Genomic DNA, 17,575 nt, shown 5'->3' on the forward strand with positions numbered 1-17,575 from the left:
CGTGATTTTCCTAGTGTGTAGCAAATTTGCACGTTAGACTTGGGTACGTAATTACTGGCATAACGTTTTCTGTTTGAATATTTGTTACCAACTATTGTAATTTATTTTGTACACTGAATTTTTATGGCGGGGACAAGATTTACATTGAAGTCGAGAATCCCGACATTATTGCCAGTCATTCCATCAATTACACTTAATGATAAACCAAAACCATAATTTCCAAAACCTGTCAATAAAATCACGGCTTGTGATGACAAAACACGAGGCACAAGGGCTTTTTTACGCTCCATGTCTCTTACATCGGACATATGTAGCTTTTGCTCTTATGACCCTAATGGCCTGAAATAAGCTCCAATTGCGCTATGCAATAATGCCACAACTGTTGTATCAATCCAACCAACAGCTGAAAAACTATACTACAAGTTCCAAATGAAACTTCGGAAACTCCCGCTGTGAATCAAGTTGAGGCCGTTGGAGAAGACACGGTTTCCGTTATACAAGACGGCTCTAAAGTAATCACAATGGGGGTAGAAGTCACTGACATTACGCTAATTTCAGCTTGCTTAGCAGGCGAGTTGCAACTCAATGGAAAGGCACTTGTTACGACTCCTATTTTAACAGATGAAGTCATGGCACCAGTGCTTAGTTCAGTGGAGGCCCAGCAGAAATTGAGGAAGGCCTATGAACAAATTTCCATGATAGGTGACGTTGATGAGAATGCACTGGATTTTATGAATTCATCAAACAAATCTATGTTGCATTCTCAAGAGATTTTCTACATCTGTTCCAATACTGGAGATCTCATTCAATTGCATGAAGATCTCTCACAAGCAAATATTTCCACATTTAAGGAACATGACCATTTAAACTCTGCCCAATGCGGAGTATCGAGTTCAGAAAAAACAATAACACCTGAATTACATGATAAAACCCGCATTCATTTTATAGATGAATCTCCTTCATTTATAGCGCCGACTCCGAGGCGCTCTAGATTTCAGGAGATAGCCCAATACTCAGAATGTTTTATACATAAAAACCAATCAACGCGTTTTTCCTTCCCTGAAGCCCCTGTACTTAACAACACCTTAAGTGCAATGAATACAGCGCTCTTAGCGGTAGCAAAACGTTGAAATATTAGAAGGCAAAATAAGAAATCAATCAATGTTATTAGAGCACCTGATTAAAAGTGTAGATAATAGTCAGTGTGTATCACCAAAGGAACAATAAATACACTTCCGTCAAAAGATTGCCTAGATGAGCCTTGCTCTTTGCCTGTGCCAGTAATCATACTTAAAGACCAAGATTAAATTTCATGTATTAATTCTCAACCACTAAACACTGAGATCTCAAGCTCATTGTTGCTGCCCACTGAGTGTCCTACTATAGCCATGCAAGGCGTCCTGTCACTACCTAGCGAGTGTTTTAATATAGCTACGCAGGACGTCTTATCAGATTTGCATAGTCAGATTGCATAGTCGAGGAAATGATCCAGAGCAAACAGTGGAATCATTGGTAACATCAAAACTGAATACTTTTGACATTTTTGCCCCAACTAAGAAATCTCAAGAGCGAGACTCACAAACACGTTCTTTAGGACCTGTTCCTAAGCGGCTTCAGAGAGTGACACAAAGAGTACAACAAGTACAATTTAAGAGGAAGCCAAGAAGAGTGATTAAAGCTGTAAGTCGCCTGGCGCTCCCCCGAGAAATAGGGCCTTCAATACCACCTATACGAGTTACTCTCACAACACCCGAGGGGACAGAGAGCAGAGCTCACATAGCAAACCCAGTACAACAACAAGGACTATTTCACAAATAGTAAAAAATAGTTCTACACAACTGGATTTGACCCATCATGCAGACAATAAACAAGGAATCTGGGCCTGGTTACCAAAAGCCCTCACAATGCATCGAAAAAATAGCAATCCATCCACATGAGCATAAATCAACATCTACGCCACAAGAAGAAGACTCTCACTGCAAAGTAAAATTATGCTCGTGGAGCACAAGAGGGCACTCACATCTAACTTTACCAGGATACGTCAACCTCGGAGAATATGATACCATATGTCTCCAGGAGACATGGCTAACAAGCCCACCAACCATAGAGGGATATCAAATTGTACTAGCCCCAGCAGCCAAGGGCCATTTAGGACGTCCGACTTCCGGGCTCATGATCGCTTGCCGCACCGGATGTGGACTCTCCATTGGTCCTACCCTGATTGCAAACTTGTCCATCTTGGCAGTAAGCGTCACTTGAAAACATAAAAGTAACACCAAAGACACAGATAACACGGTAGTCATTACCAATACATATTGGAACCAAGCCGCAATCAGTGAAGAAAGTTTCATCACAATGTGCGAACATGTAATTGACGAAGCAATGGCCAAGCTGTTGGTGACCTCCCTAATGATATGCAGCGATTTAAATGTGGTCTGCAAACCCAGACGAGAACTCGAGCAAAAACACAGCCCTCAGCAGCCGAACAGCGGGGTAGAGTATGGCTCGACCTAACTCACTCTCGCAAATTGCACAATCACGATGCCGCCTTCCCATAACCAAATAGAACACCCACCTGGGAACGGGCAGACTCGGGTGAGACAATCAATTACATATTCGTCTCCAAACCACTGCTAAGCGTCACCATCTGCTTTAACGTGCGACACACAATTGCCAGTGACCATAATCTCCTGGAGACCTGCTGGTTAATTCCAAGTGTAAGGAATCTTCGAGCAGGTATGGACATCGAGAACAACGTCCAGGGAACACAGCTTAAATTAAGTGCCGCAGCGATCAAGGACCTAACATACAGATACAAAAGTGACGTCCAGAAGGCAGAAACCAAAACAGTTGACTAACAACCACTGCTAGTGGCATACACACGCCCAAAAACAACTTTAAAGACCAGAGGTGTCATCAAAAAACACAATTATAACAAAGATCTGGTCGTAAGAAGACGTGAGTATAGAAGAGCCATGGGGACCATAAAAAAACGCCAATCAACTGCAGAGGGCAATGCTATACTTAAAGTCCTGAAATCAGAGTATAAAGCTTGGGTACGAGCCCACCGAAGCAAACTATACCAGTTGAATGCAGAAAACATCACCAAAGCGCTAATAACGAACACCGCCAGAGACTTTTGGTCCTTACTGAGAGCAATAGAATCCCCAGCGGAAAATGTGATAACAAACAATATCAGTCAGCTCCCCTGGGAAACACATTTCGCTGAAGTGTTCAAATCCGTCACACCTGAAAACAAAGGGGAGCACCAGCACAACAACGCAAAATGGATCAATCTTGAAGATCAAGAAGACATCCTGGAAGTCATCAAAAAAATAAAAAACTCGAGAGCTCCAGGGCCTGATGGGATCACCAACTTTGAACTAAAAGCGCACCCTGTAGAATGGGCTGCCTTGATCAGCGAAATCTTTCGACGCCTGGCAGACTCAAGTTCAGTGCCTAAATCAGGGACCACAGCAACGATAATTCCCATCTTCACAAAGGGAGACATGAAGGACCCTTTGAACTTACGGCCAATAGTGCTGCTCGACTGTATAGGAAAAGTCTATGGATCTCTACTCCTAAGAAAATTTCAAACATGGGCTGCCTCTGCTAGTTGCAATGACCATCTGCAATCAGGCTTAAAAAAAAAAACGCTGGGACATCAGGTAACATACTTATATTCAGTATACTGAAAAGTAAAGCCCTACATTTCGGTCAGCGTCTCTTCGTTGTGTTCGTTGATTTCACGCAAGCCTTCGACCGCATTGAGAGACACCGTCTTTGGACGAAATTGAGAGACTGGAACTGTCCGGAAGACATATTGGCACCCGTACAAGCCATGCATCACAAAACCTCAATGAGGGTGCGTCTAAGTCGCGAAGGAGATCTATCTGACGAAATCCCGATCACACGGGGAGTCAAGCAGGGCTGCCCACTAGCGTCAGCACTATTTTTAGCCTATATAGGCGACCTTGAAATAAGCACAACTACCACGCGTGCCTTCCCGCCTAAAATTGGAAACACCATGATAGATCGACTTCTCTACGCTGATGACCTTACATTATTCGACCAGACTCCAGTGGGTCTGCAACGGCGACTTAACGGTCTACAACAGTATGCAAGCGAAAACTTTTTGGAAATCAACAGAGGCAAAACCAAGGCCTTGATCCTGCAGAAAAAGAAAAAGAAAATCGAAAACTTAAAATGGTTTCTTGGAGATTCAAAAATTGAAATCGTTCAGAGCTTCAAGTACCTAGGGGTACAACTTGATAGTTCGAAAAGCAAAATCACCATGCAAACAGTTCTGTCCAAAAAGAATAAAAAACTAGCTGTTCAGGCCAAGACAATTGATCGTAAATTTGGGAAATTCTCACTACAACCAATAATCAACTTTTACAAAATGAAAGTAACATACGGCACTGAGGCCATGCTGACAATCCCAAAGCACATCTGGCCCAAACGGGAAGCCTCATTCTGGAAATCGGTGCTCAAGCTTCCGAATTTTACCTCAGGAGTGGCAATAAAACGTGAGCTGAGCCTCCAGTCCTTGGAGTGCACGGTGAGCTGTAATACATTAATGCTCTACAGGAAGTGCAGAATGGTCGACGGCAATGAAATTTACAAAATGATCAAGAGCGAGATGTATGCAGACAAATCGGAGTTGTTAATAAATTGGCAAAAGGAAAACACCTCGATCCTGGATGCGATCGCCTCGGGCGAAGAAGAGCTCATCCACAATCCATGCAGAATCCTGCGTAAGATGAAGGAAGCAGATTGGGCAAAGACGACCGAAGCAGCTGCAAAACCAAAGCTTACTTCTCATCTCCCTGACAACACAAAAAATTTGAACGAATTGCAAAGTTTCATAAAGAAATTTTCCAACAAACGTGCACGCAACTTGATATTAAGAGCATGCTTAAATCTTTTACCAACGAATGAAATCCTGTACATAAGAGGTTTATCATCAACAGCGAACTGTCGTTTCTGTCAAGATATCGTGCCTCCACCACAAGAAACAATTCGTCACCTCTTGATGGTCTGTCTTGCGACGCGTTCAATAAGACATCGGTACATCCCCCATGTAGCAAGAGCTGATCCACTGATGGAAGAACAAACGTGGTGGTGTAGGATCATAGGAGGCGACAGAACCAGCTGGCAAATAGCCACAGCAAAAATACTAGAATACATTGTGACCAATCTACTAAAAGACAAGTAGTGATTCGATGGATACGACGTCGCACAATCTCAACAGTCAACAAGCCCAATCAACTCGAACTTAAGTCAGCCATGTTCTGAGACAAGCCTGAGTTATACGATGAGATATACAAAGAGATAATTATATTGTAAAAATCTTATTTTAATTAAACAATAATAAAATAAAAAAATACCACGTATCGATACCAGTACAAATTACATAGCAAAACACATGACATACAGAACCTTAGATGATTTAGTGGCCTTATCTACTCTGGGTATATCTAGCAATAAAAAATCTTTGCCCAACCAAATTTCCTCTAATACTAAGACTCCAAGAATGTGGTCATCTTCAATCATCCATGTGATCACTCGAGCGATTACATCCTCTATGATTGTTCCTTCTGGGGCGAGCACACATATTGATACATTTAGAGAAGAAATTCGAGCTTCTATAGACACCTACATCTCACAAAAAACAGTGGAGTTGGAGCCGGCTAAATTACCACAGAGTGTTGTTAATCACTCAGAAGCTATTATCGAATTTCCAAAACCATGGGAAACTCTCCCCAAGGATTCTTCAGTGACTCCACCCAACCCGGCCCGGTGCCAGGATTTAGTAAATCCAACCAATCATGTTTCACAGCTTCCCAATAACTCTGCATCACTCATGTCAAGCAATGTTCTTAAGCCTATTGTAGTCCATTTGCCTCCACCTATTCCAGCTGTTGGAAAGTCAGGCTATGAGAGAATTTATAAAGGCCAGTATTGATTCATATCTCACAGAAATGCAGGGGCAAAGAACAGTTGAGTGTGATTCTTGACAGATACCCTTCCCATATATAACCACTCTGCTCAAGGGCCCGATTCCAGCGTTTAAAAAGCCCAGTTTGCCACATGTAATTTCTGCGAGGCTCCCAATGAGTGGGATTCAATTGGGCCCCCAGATTCAGGCCATGATAGATAAAAACTTAATGAGTGATGAGACAAAAAAGAGACAGCAAAACCATCATTGCCTCATGCTGAAATGTCGTGACTTGCCAGATGCTCAGTATGCTCTTAATAGAGCAAGTATATTGAACATTTGTGCAGAAATCTTTGAAACACTTAGTAGTTTCAGATCTAGATCTGGTAGAATTTAGTAATACTCAGGACCTACATTATTTCATCGACATCTCACGAGTTCATAATCCGAGTTGGATGCCACAATCAGTATATTATCTTGGAACACAAGAGGTCATTCACACTTTATTAATTCCTGGGAAAATAATTTGGGAACCTTTGACACCTTAGTTCTCCAGGAAACGTGGCCTATGGAGGTTCCAATATGAGCCTCCCATAACATTGTCACGACTTTAGCAACCAAGAAATTACTGGGGTGTCCAATGGGAGATTTACTGTTAGCCGTCAAAAAGGCTGCCGGCCTAACTATCATCAATTGCCCCTCTCCATCCTCTTGCTTTTAAATAGTGAGGATCACGAGAGGCACAGTAACTTTTGCAGTGGTGAATATTTACTGGAGCAAATTTACCTTGTCTGCAGATCTGTTTTTCAGATATTTGCGGATTATATTGGATACCTTGTTGTTAGATCTTGCTTTGCTCCATACCTTCATTATGGGGGATTTGAACCTACATCTGTTGACTAGTGATGGTGCCGAACTGCCTCGCGATGAACAATTTTGGTCCACCATAATGTAGGACGAGAATTTGTCATGCTAAATGAAACAGTAATAGGTGATGTTCCACCTCGGCCCACATGGTCCAGAGGTTTCCAACAATCCATTTTTGACTATATATATTTGAATACCAGCTCTTTAAAACATGTTCTCTCTATGAAAGTTGTATCCTCACACCTAAGTGATCACAATATGATACATGTACATTGTAAATTCCCAACCGCATCAAAAGCGTGTATCACTAGTTCTAATCTGGCTCATATTACTGTGAATAATAGTGGCAATCGGTTGAGGTGGATCCCGCATAATTTAAGACAACTCCAAACTCAAATTGGTAATTCTCTTGCTAATCCATCGATAGATGGGACTGATTGTAATATACATCTTATACAATTATTTAGAGAAAGTGTTTTACCAGATACTACTATAAAATCCACCCATCGTCATGCATTTGATGTGGAAGTGCTACAGCAGCAATCTTTACTTAGGCAAAACCTCTGCAAATTAAAAGACATACCGATCTCTTCTAGACACGCTAAAAAAAAAGCGATCAAATCGGCACATAAAGCGTGGCCATAAGATCGAAAATATCTACAGCACCAATGAGACAATTAATATATGTTTACTCAAATTCTGAGTAAATCTACTTGCGGAATATGGTCATGTCTTAACAACGCTACTGGCAAGACTCAAGGGGCAGTGCAGATCACTGCAATTTTGAATGAAACTTGGTCAACTTATTTCCAGGATCTTTATAGTCCTCCATTTGGCAGTCTGGACTGGAAGAAGTTAGAACAAAATGTATCTCCCAAATTTCCTCTAAAGAGAGACGATATATTAGAATGTATTAAAAACTTAATTAGATCCCGTGCTGCCGATCCAGATGGTCTTCATAACTGTATGTTGAAGGATCACCCTTACGAATGGACAAACATACTTTATAAGATTTTAGGCATATCTTTACTCTGGGTCATATTCCCAAGACGTGGCAGCAATCTATAATTCTTCCAATTTTCAAAAAGGGCAATAGGGCTGATCCAAAGTCATTTCATCCAATTGCCTTGTTAGATTGCTCTGGAAAAATGTTTGCCCGGCATGTTCTTAACCAATTTAACATGTGGTTAGATCAAAATAATCATCAGGACCCTTTTCACCTTGGGATTTCTACCTCGAGCCGGCACAATGGTTAATATCATAACCTTGAATAGTATTCTGTCACAAGCCCAGCAAAGTCATCAAGCCCTCTACGTTGCTTTTGTAGAATTTCGTATGGCTTTTGATGCAGTCCCTTGCAAATTATTGTATAAAAAGTTAATGGACAAAGGGTGTCCATGGTTTATTCTAAAATGGGTAATTGACCTTGATACTAACACAACCATTCGGGTCAAATTATCCACCGATGGACTGTTATCGGATCCCATACTTACTGCACGAGGACTCAAACAGGGATGTCTCCTAGGGTCCGCAATGTTTAATTTCTTTATTTCAGATGTTGGTTGTTGCTTTCAAGATATAATCTCTGATTCACCAAAGATTAATGGACTCCTAGTTAGATATCTTTTATACGCAGATGACATGGTGTTATTTGCTAAGACTCCTAATGGTTTGAGAGCGTTACTGGGAGCCTTGAGCAGATATACCCAGCGTAACTGTATTGCTATTAATGTGCTGAAGACGAACGTCATTCAGTTTGGAAACTCAAAACAACGTTCCATGAGCCATAGATGGCTTCTTCAGCAGGTCTGTTTATCATTGTCCCGGGAGGATAACTCAGCAGCAACGTGCTCGCCTTGGAAACAAGACGACACGCAGCAGCACAGGTTTGATCCACGGGTCTGCGCTTAGAAACCTCTGGTTATTAAGTGCGTTATAAATACGCAACTAAGACCTATTTCGGTAACAGCGCCTCGATGCCCCCGGGCTGTGCGAGCGCTTTAAAAATGCAAATAGATAAATAGATAGATCTATATCTTCCTATGTCTATTTGGGCACTTTAATAACGAATCAACCTAGTCCAGCCTCTCATGATATGTACATAAATCAGAAAATGTTGGCAGTTATCTCTCAAACCCGGTTAATTAAAGCTACATTTTGTAAATTTTCTATTATTCCAATCTTTACATATTACAAGTAAAAAGTGACTCCAGTAGTATTGTATGGGTCAGAAGCATCAACTCATAAGCCATATAGTTATTGGTTAAAATTGGAAGGGAGCTACTGGAAACATGCACTTACTTTACCATTTTCCGAATCGATGTGTTTGATAAGACACAAGCTAGGTATATTATCTCTCTATGCGGTGCGCAAATGGAAACTATGTGCCTTTTATCGCAAATGTGTGTTGTCAGTTCAGAAAGCGGGTCTATTAGGTCTCATAGTCGATTATTTGCTAAATTCTCTAGAAGTATTCCCCAAAACTTGGCGTAAGCAAGTATTGGGAATCCTTAATAAGACAGGATTCTCACTTAAATTATTACTAGAGAATCCGGATAAAGCAAAGAAGTTAATTTGGGAGCACGACTGGATAAAGACCAGAGCTGCCTGTTTTAAAATTCAAAAATTAGCAATGAATCCGTTTGCACTAAAAAAATTAGGTATTGTGGAAAATGACCTTATCAAATTTCCAACTGCCTGCCAAAGAGTTGATTACTTGAGCTTTAGGCTTAACATCTGGCCTACGCATGAGATTCTGCTTACACGTAAACTAATCACTCCAGCGGAGGCCTGTTGTCGATATTGTCATTTAGTACCAGAGACATTAAAGCACTTATGCACGGAATGTCCTGCATTATTAATATTACGAATTTTGTATTTCAAAACATTATTTGAAGATCATAATGACCTAACGAAGGCCCACTTTTGGGAATTGTTATTTCACTCTTTTAGAAAGCAGATTAGGTATGCAACCCTTGATTTTTTGTATAGGTTGAAATTGTTAGATAAGGCAGTAGTATCATACATTCTTCCTCTGTAACCATGGAACACCAACTGTCATTAACATGTATTACGGCCTATGTATCATCGGTGCTATTTTGTATCACTGCTTCTGTCATATCTGCCATCTTCTATTAAGTGAATATTCTGTAACAGCGCCATGATGCCCCAGGGCCGCTGGGCGCTTTATAAATTCAAAATAAATTTAAAAAATATATATAAAAAGAATTCTGGAGACATCTCTTTTGAGCACTTATTGTGAATAATGTGGATTATTTTATTTAATCTTTGACATGAATCTTAAGTTGTATTTTAATATATATGTGTTGTATATGATGAATTGTATATTCTGTCTTCTGTGTTATGTGTTTTATTCTTTTCTTTTTATATATTTTGTTGAAAAGTCAAGATTTATCTTGATTAAAACAACTTAATAATAAAAAAAATAAAAAAAAATATATAGTGTACAAATTGGTTAGACAATGCTTCAGAGTGGTCAATGGGAAGTAACATCAGGACATTTCCCTAGACAGTTCTAACAACATTCGCATCTACCTGCATGTGTGAGGAAGAGATGTTCGTGCTTTCAAATGTGCACAAGTGTTCCAGTTGCAACCTTACATCCTGCGTGTGCAGATGTGTTTCAACTGTCAATATTTACAAGTGTTCTGGTTGCAACTTCAGCTGCTTGGGATCGTCGGACCATAGGATGGCCCTGTCTCCTTAAATTAGTGATTTCTGCATGCACTTGTAGTTCATCAAGATCTGCAACGTTGGCCGTGTTGATCACTGTTACTGTGCTGCTAGGCAAGGCCACTGCTTTGTAGGGCTTGATGTCCTGGATGTGGTTCCAAACTATTTCCCCTCGAGCTGCACAGCTGTGTCTGTGTCAGCCTCCACTATGTGGGGGCCGGAGAACCTATGTGCTTTCCACCTACACAGAAAATTGTTCAGGAGGACTAGGTCCCCCACCTTTACTGAATGCGGGTGTCCACTGTTTTGCTCTTGGTCCTCAGAATCCGTGCCATGGCTGTCTTCAGGCCTGCCCTGTGTCCGCTGTATCTGGCGCTGTGTCTGACGAGAGATAAAAGAAGCACCAGAAACCAAGGAATTGGTATACTCAAACATCTCTTGACCCAATACATCAGCATAATATATATTCAATATTATATTATCATAATATTTCAATGCCCTAGTGGGAGGAGCCAGCAAGAGATGCATGTGCCGTCCTGTTACCACCTCGTTGGGCGTTACATGGGGGTGGGACCCTGGCTTGTTGCGCAATTCAAACAGTGCCAGAGGCAATCGGTGAAGCCCGTTTTTCTTGGTGCTCTGCTGAGTTTTGGCAATGCTCTCCTTCAGGAGGCTATTGAGGCGTTCACATATCCCATTTGCTTGCGGGTGGTACGCACAGGCAAATTGGTGTTTAATTCCTAGCAGGGTTGTGATGTGTTGAAACATTTAATTAGCAAAGTGAGGACCATTGTCAGACAGCAGGACCTCACAAACACACCATATTGGGAAACCTTCCTGCACCAGAGATTTTGCTGCCCTTAGGGCGTCAGCATGCAAACAGGGCCAAGCCTCTATTCACCTAGAGAATGGTCAGAAAACCATTATCGTGTAGTGGTATTCTTGACATACATGGATCATGTCCACATAATCTACATGGATATGCAGAAATGGGGTCTTGGTATGGCTCCTGTCACAACTCTCAGGCTGTGTCCAGAGTTCAATTGCTTACAAGTCAGGCAATTACTATTAAAATTGGCTACATGTTCATTCAAATTTGGCCAAAACCATGTCTCTCCAATTCGTATAGCAATGACCTCTTTTCCTGTGTGTGTTGGATACTGCAACTGTGCTGGTGCTGTTTACAATACTGCAAGTGTCGTGGCCACCTTTCCTGTGTTGTTCTGTCGCCATAGGGCATCTGTTGGGGACATGGAACAATCTCTCTTCACCCATATTTCCCTCTCCTCCTGTGGTACAGCTTCCTGCAATTCCATAATGTGTCTTTCTGGTATGGTATATCTCTCCCTCATCACCATGTTTCTTACTCCTCCTGGGGTGTTGGGTCTCTCTTTCAGTTCTGACAGTTCCCCAGAGTATGGTGCACATTTTGCCTCAGTCAGCTGCCTCATTTCCCCTTGATATTGCGCCATCCCCTTTTGTGTGTGCCTGACAGTTCACTAGTGCTAGCTCCCTGTTAGGCAGAAACCTGTGCAGTTCCCTTAGGGACCACTGCAAAAGATTTAAGACTACAGGTGTTTGGCAGTAAACCCACTTGGTAGCAGTCTGTACCACACAGATTCACTTGGTAGCTGTGGCTGAGCAGTCAGACCTCCCACAAGAAGAGTTAGGCAGTATACAGAGCATACAAAATAGGTACAGAAATACAGTAGCACAAGCAAACACTGACCAGAGCTTGGGTGTAAAAGTATATAATTATTTTATTTAACACACACTTGTAAAACACACTAGCACTAAATTGGTAAGATCAGTTCAAAACACAATCACTATTATCATATTTACATCCCTGATTACTTGTTGGACAAGTCTTAGTTAACACCACTTATTTCCAGACAGAGGTGAGCGCTTAACGTTCGATGGCACTCCAACAAGTTAAATAAAAAGGGAGGTAAAAGCAGAATTATGGAAGCATATACACTAAACTTTTTTTAAAGAACCACAGCAAGTTAGGAAGGCACAGTCTACTGTTGAGCAAGGAAGTTTAGGTGCCAGGCCCACTTTCAAGGGAGCCAGGCGGAAGATGCCCAAGATCAGACAGTTACACAGAGTCTTCAACGTTTGTGGAGGTAGTTCAAAAAAGGTTTAGTTCAGTTCAGAAAAGTTAGCTAGGGTGTTCCAGGCTAACGCAGGTTCGAGAGACAAGGATTTAATACACCCTGTTCAATCGGTTGCAAGGGAAGCCAGGCGGAACATGGTACCTTAAATGGAGAGGATCCTCCAGTGGGGGCAGTTGTTCCTGGCAGCGGGTGCAAGTCACAGCATCGTCCAGAGGAAGAGCAGATCTCGTAGTGGAGGAAAGATGAAGGTCGTTGCACTGCCAGGGAAGAAACCAGCCGCAGAGTTCTCCGGTACAAAGGTACTACACTTTCGGTTTGCGGTAGTGGTGAAAACGTGGTATCCCGGTTGCCGGGGTGCTTGGCACAGGCAAGGCGGCCACGAGATGCTCCAGGAAGGTGAAAAGAAGGTAGACTGGTTATCCCCACCAGTCGAAGGAAGAAGACTCTCCGGGCTGGAGATCTACTCTGTCGTTGGGAAAAGTGGTGAGACGGTTCAGCAGGGCTCCACCGGTGGTGTCGTCGTTGCAGGCCGGCTCAGCTTCTCCCTCCTCGAATTCTTAGGTCCTGTGGCGACATCTGAAGTTCCAGTCCCCAAAGCCCTGCTTTTATGCAGCACACCCCCATTCACTCAGCCTAGCTGTCAATCAAACATGCTAAGTGGTGAGCCGGCCGGCTCACCACTTGGGCCAATCACACAAGAGTGCGACTTGAGTTACCAAGGTAACTCAGTCCCGGGTGCCTAAACCCCCTCCCACACCCCCTGTGGTACCCAGACAGAGTGGCACCACTTTTGGAGGCTTCTGTGGAGAAGCCCGCCAAAAAGTGGAACAAAGGGCTCGACTTGGGTTGGAGTCACAGAAGAGAACACAAACGCCATTTTAGAATCGAGTTCTGACAAAAAATACCAACCGGGGAATTAATATTAAATAAATAAACTGGCGGTATGTTCGAGGCTATAAGAATTAAATAATTAAAGTTGGTAGCCTCGAACAATGGGAAAATCCCATAGAGATATATTTGCGCTCGAATATAAAAAGTAGTATCCACTGCCACCAGCCAAAACTCGATCAGGGGGGACGGAGACGTGGCCCCTCGAACAACAGACCCCGGGACAATCGAATTGCCCCGACCAGTACATCCACAATATGATGGTTTGTACTGGTTTCTGTTCGTAATTTGGAACTAGCAAAGCCAATGGTGACTTTACATGCCCTGGGAGACAGTAGTCAGTCCCAGGGTATGAATTCTATGTTGGGGGGTCGCTACGACACCCCTGGGTTACGGCACGGATCGTGCTGTGTAACCCACATCAGAAAAACACATGAGACTCTATGGAGTAAAAGACCCCATAGCCCATAAAACACATGGAAAGTTAAAGGAACACCTCAAATTCTGTCTAAGAGTGGGAGCAAAAAGAATCTCACTCTTAGCAGGAGAGAAAAAAATAAACCCCAGAAATCCAGCAAAGCTGCTGGGGGACTCACTAGGTTTGGGAAATTAGCCTTACAGAGAATTCTCCCTAACACTCCCTTGGATATGCAATCGTGTCGATCAGTTTGCCTAGCAAAAGCGCATGCTGTATTGGCATTCCATCTGCCCTCCTGAACACTCTCTTTAGCCATTGCGCCAATCCCGAATGTACTATTGATGTGATGTAAGCACTGTCAGAGTAGATTGTCACACTTTCGTCTACGCTGTGCTCTAGTTCCAATATGAGAGCCACTAGCTCTTCTGCTTGTGCTGAGTAATGAGATGGTAACTGTGTATTCACAACAACCTCACTTGTCCAGTCCGCCTCCAGTCTTACTACAGCAGTTCCAGTCCTTCTGATCCCATCAGTTTGGTCAACAGTTGATGAACCATCAATGTACAGCAGGTCTCCCCCCTCAAGTGCATTTTCCTCCACCTTGCGTATCTCACTGAATTGCTCTATGTTCTTAGTGCAGTCATGAGCCCAGGCTCCTGTTTGAAAGATGTCTGCCAAAAAATGTGGCTGGGTTTACTGTCTTGCAACGTACTATCTTCGGTCCCACATTTGATAGTATCACCTCGTACCCTGAGGCTCTCTGTGTAGTCAGTGTGCTATTTGGCTTGTGCAGTATCGCAAACAGGGCGTGCTCCACGTAAAGAGTGGTGGTGCATCCCATTGTCACTGCTGATGCCTTTTCCACTGCGAAGGCTGCAGCTGCCAAAGACCTTTCGCATGGATAGTGTCCTCTCAATCACTGGGTCAAGTTGTCCACTGTAGTAAGCAATTGGCTTATGGCCCGCTTGTTTTCTGAGTCAGTACTGCTTTCATCACTACACCGTCAGTGTGGGAGAACAGGAAGAATTCCGTTTTGTAGTTAGGGGTGCCTAACACTGGAGCGCTACATACAGCCAACTTCAGGTCCTCAAAAGCGTCAGTCATCTCTGGTCCATGTCAGTGTTCTTGTACCCCTCTGGGCCTCTTTCATTGCCGTCAAAACTGGTCTGGTGTATGTGCTGTACTCAAAGACCCAAGCTCCACAACAACCCCAAGAATCGTTGCATGTTCCTCACTGTTTTGGGCTGGGGTGTAGCAAAGATTGTCCCTGCTCTCTTTAGGGCAATGTGTCTGCTGTCTTTAGAGATCAACTGTCCAATGTAAAGCACCTCCTTCTGACAATACTGGAGTTTGGCCTTGTCCACCTTGTACCCTTTGTCAACTGGCACTGTCAACATGTGCACCACGTCTTTCCTGCACTCATCTTCTGTTTCACTGCAGATCAAAATGTCATCAACATACTGTAGAACTGTGATCTCTGTCTCTATGTTGCCTAGATCCATCTGTATCATTCTGTTAAAAATGGATGGTGACTCACAGTACGCTTGTGGTAAACGAATATGTTTCCACTTCTGGTTTCGATACATAAAGCTGGTCAAGTCTTATGAGTCTGGGTGTAGTGGCACTAAGAATGCATTCTTTAGATAAATGATTGCCAAGCAGGTGTCTTACACGGGAATGCCATACAGAATTGTCGCTGGATTTGCTGCTACTGCATATTCTGCTTCTAGAATGTGGTTAAGGGGTCTCAGGTCCTGAATGAAACGCCACGACCCCCTGTTGGCCTTGCGTATGGGGTACTCTGCCATGTTGCATGGAGACTCGGATGGTACCAGAATGCCTCTCTCAATAAGTGCTTTGATTGTTTCATAAATGCCCTCATCTGCTTTGGTTAAGGGATACTGTTTCACCCTTGGCAAGATTGCTCCTGGTTTCAGTTTGATCTTCACTCCCTCTATAATCTTGATGCACCCCACGTCTAGCGCCATCGCCATTCTCTGCGGTACCTATCTGTAATGAATCTGTAAACAAAAGGTTACACTCCTTTTAAACTCCTGTTCCGCTTCCAATCTTTCTTTCTTAAAGAGCTCCTCATCTGCCACTGTGGTTAGCCTGCAAGCTGTTGTGTGTTTCCCGTGATCTGTGGTGTCTGCAAATACTGTGGTAGCGGTGCTGCCATTTGTGGTGCTGGTGTCTGTACCTGTGGTGGTGCTGGTGCTTGCGTCTGTGCTTGTGGCATTTGTTGGTAGGTGCCCTGTATCTGTCACTGTTGCTGTTGACCCGGAGCATAATAATCCTCTTGTCCCCTGTGATAGTTCTGCTGACCCTGGTCTCTCCAATCTTGCTGTGCTCCCCTTGAATCGGCACACCCGTGAAATGTGTCCTAGCTGCACGCAGGTCCAACATTGAGGTGGTTCCCTCCCTTGCCTTGGGAAACCCCCTGGAAATCTCCTGGTCCCTGCTGCGTCTGTTGGCCATACCCCGGAAACCCTCCTTGGTTGTGGTGTGCTTGTGGTAATCCTCCCCTCCCTCGGAACCCGGGCTGGAACCCGCCCCACCCCATATACCATCCTCCCATGAGCGGTGCGTATTGTTGTGGTTGTTGACACTGCTGCTGTGGTACCGGTGCTTGTGGGGTGGGGCTGGTTATTTACAGCCCCTTCCATCTCATACTTTGATAACTTCTTTTGCACTAGTTTAGCTTTGTCTGCCTTTCTCTCTTCTGCCTTTTGATTTATTTTCTCATGCCACAGTCTGCAATGGTGTACTATTGTGAGCTGTATTTCTTGCAATCCCTTCGCTTCCATCTCCACTAATTTCTTCAAACTCTTTTGCACTGGCTCTGGAAATCCCTGCACCAAGATGTGATAAAAGATAGCTATCGTTTTGTCCCATGTCTCTCGAGTTTCAAGGCACCAAAGCTCTTGAATCTCTTGAATATATTGAACAGGATCTTCGTCTTCACGCATTTTGCATGAAGTAATCGCAACGTTGTGTGACGTGTCCAGATATTGTGTTCATAGTGCTTGCCAAACTGCAGCTCTGCAGTTCAAATGGCGATCCATCATGTGCTGTGTTTTGTATCGTCACCCCTGGGAAACCCAGCTCTCTTCCATATGTCATCAGCTGCGTCGCCCAGTATTGAAACCAATAATGCCTTTACGTCACCCACTGCCAACCTGTGACCCATCGTTAGTTTCTCAATCTCATAAATTCATTTCCCAGCTCATACGCTTAAGGATGGCAATCTGCATTTGACATTCTCCTTGTCTGCCTGTTTCCAGGATACATACTGAGGCCTCATCCCTCCCTGTCCAGTAGTGGCATCTGCAGAAATGCTGCTCTCTCTTCCGGGGTCCTCCAGTATAGCCTACGTTTTATTGTCCCTCTCTCGTCCTCAACGTCTGTGCATATGTCCAATGGCTCTAGTGTGGGTATTCGCTTTTTTTCGTCATGAGCTCTAGACAATCGTCCTCTGGAATTTGCCAGTGCGGTCTCCTCTCTTCTGCGTCCTGGGAGATCGCTGAGTCTATTGATATGTGTTATGTGTAGTACATCTGTCAGTTGCTTGCTGTGCTTGTTCTTCTAGATCGGGCCCTCCTTCTCCCTATCCGTGTGATCTACACTCCTATGATGCTTCTGCCCTGTCCC

The sequence above is a fragment of the Ambystoma mexicanum genome, chromosome 11 (genome assembly GCF_040938575.1).
Source record: "Ambystoma mexicanum isolate Mex_15411 chromosome 11, UKY_AmexF1_1, whole genome shotgun sequence".
Taxonomy (NCBI): Eukaryota; Metazoa; Chordata; class Amphibia; order Caudata; family Ambystomatidae; genus Ambystoma; species Ambystoma mexicanum.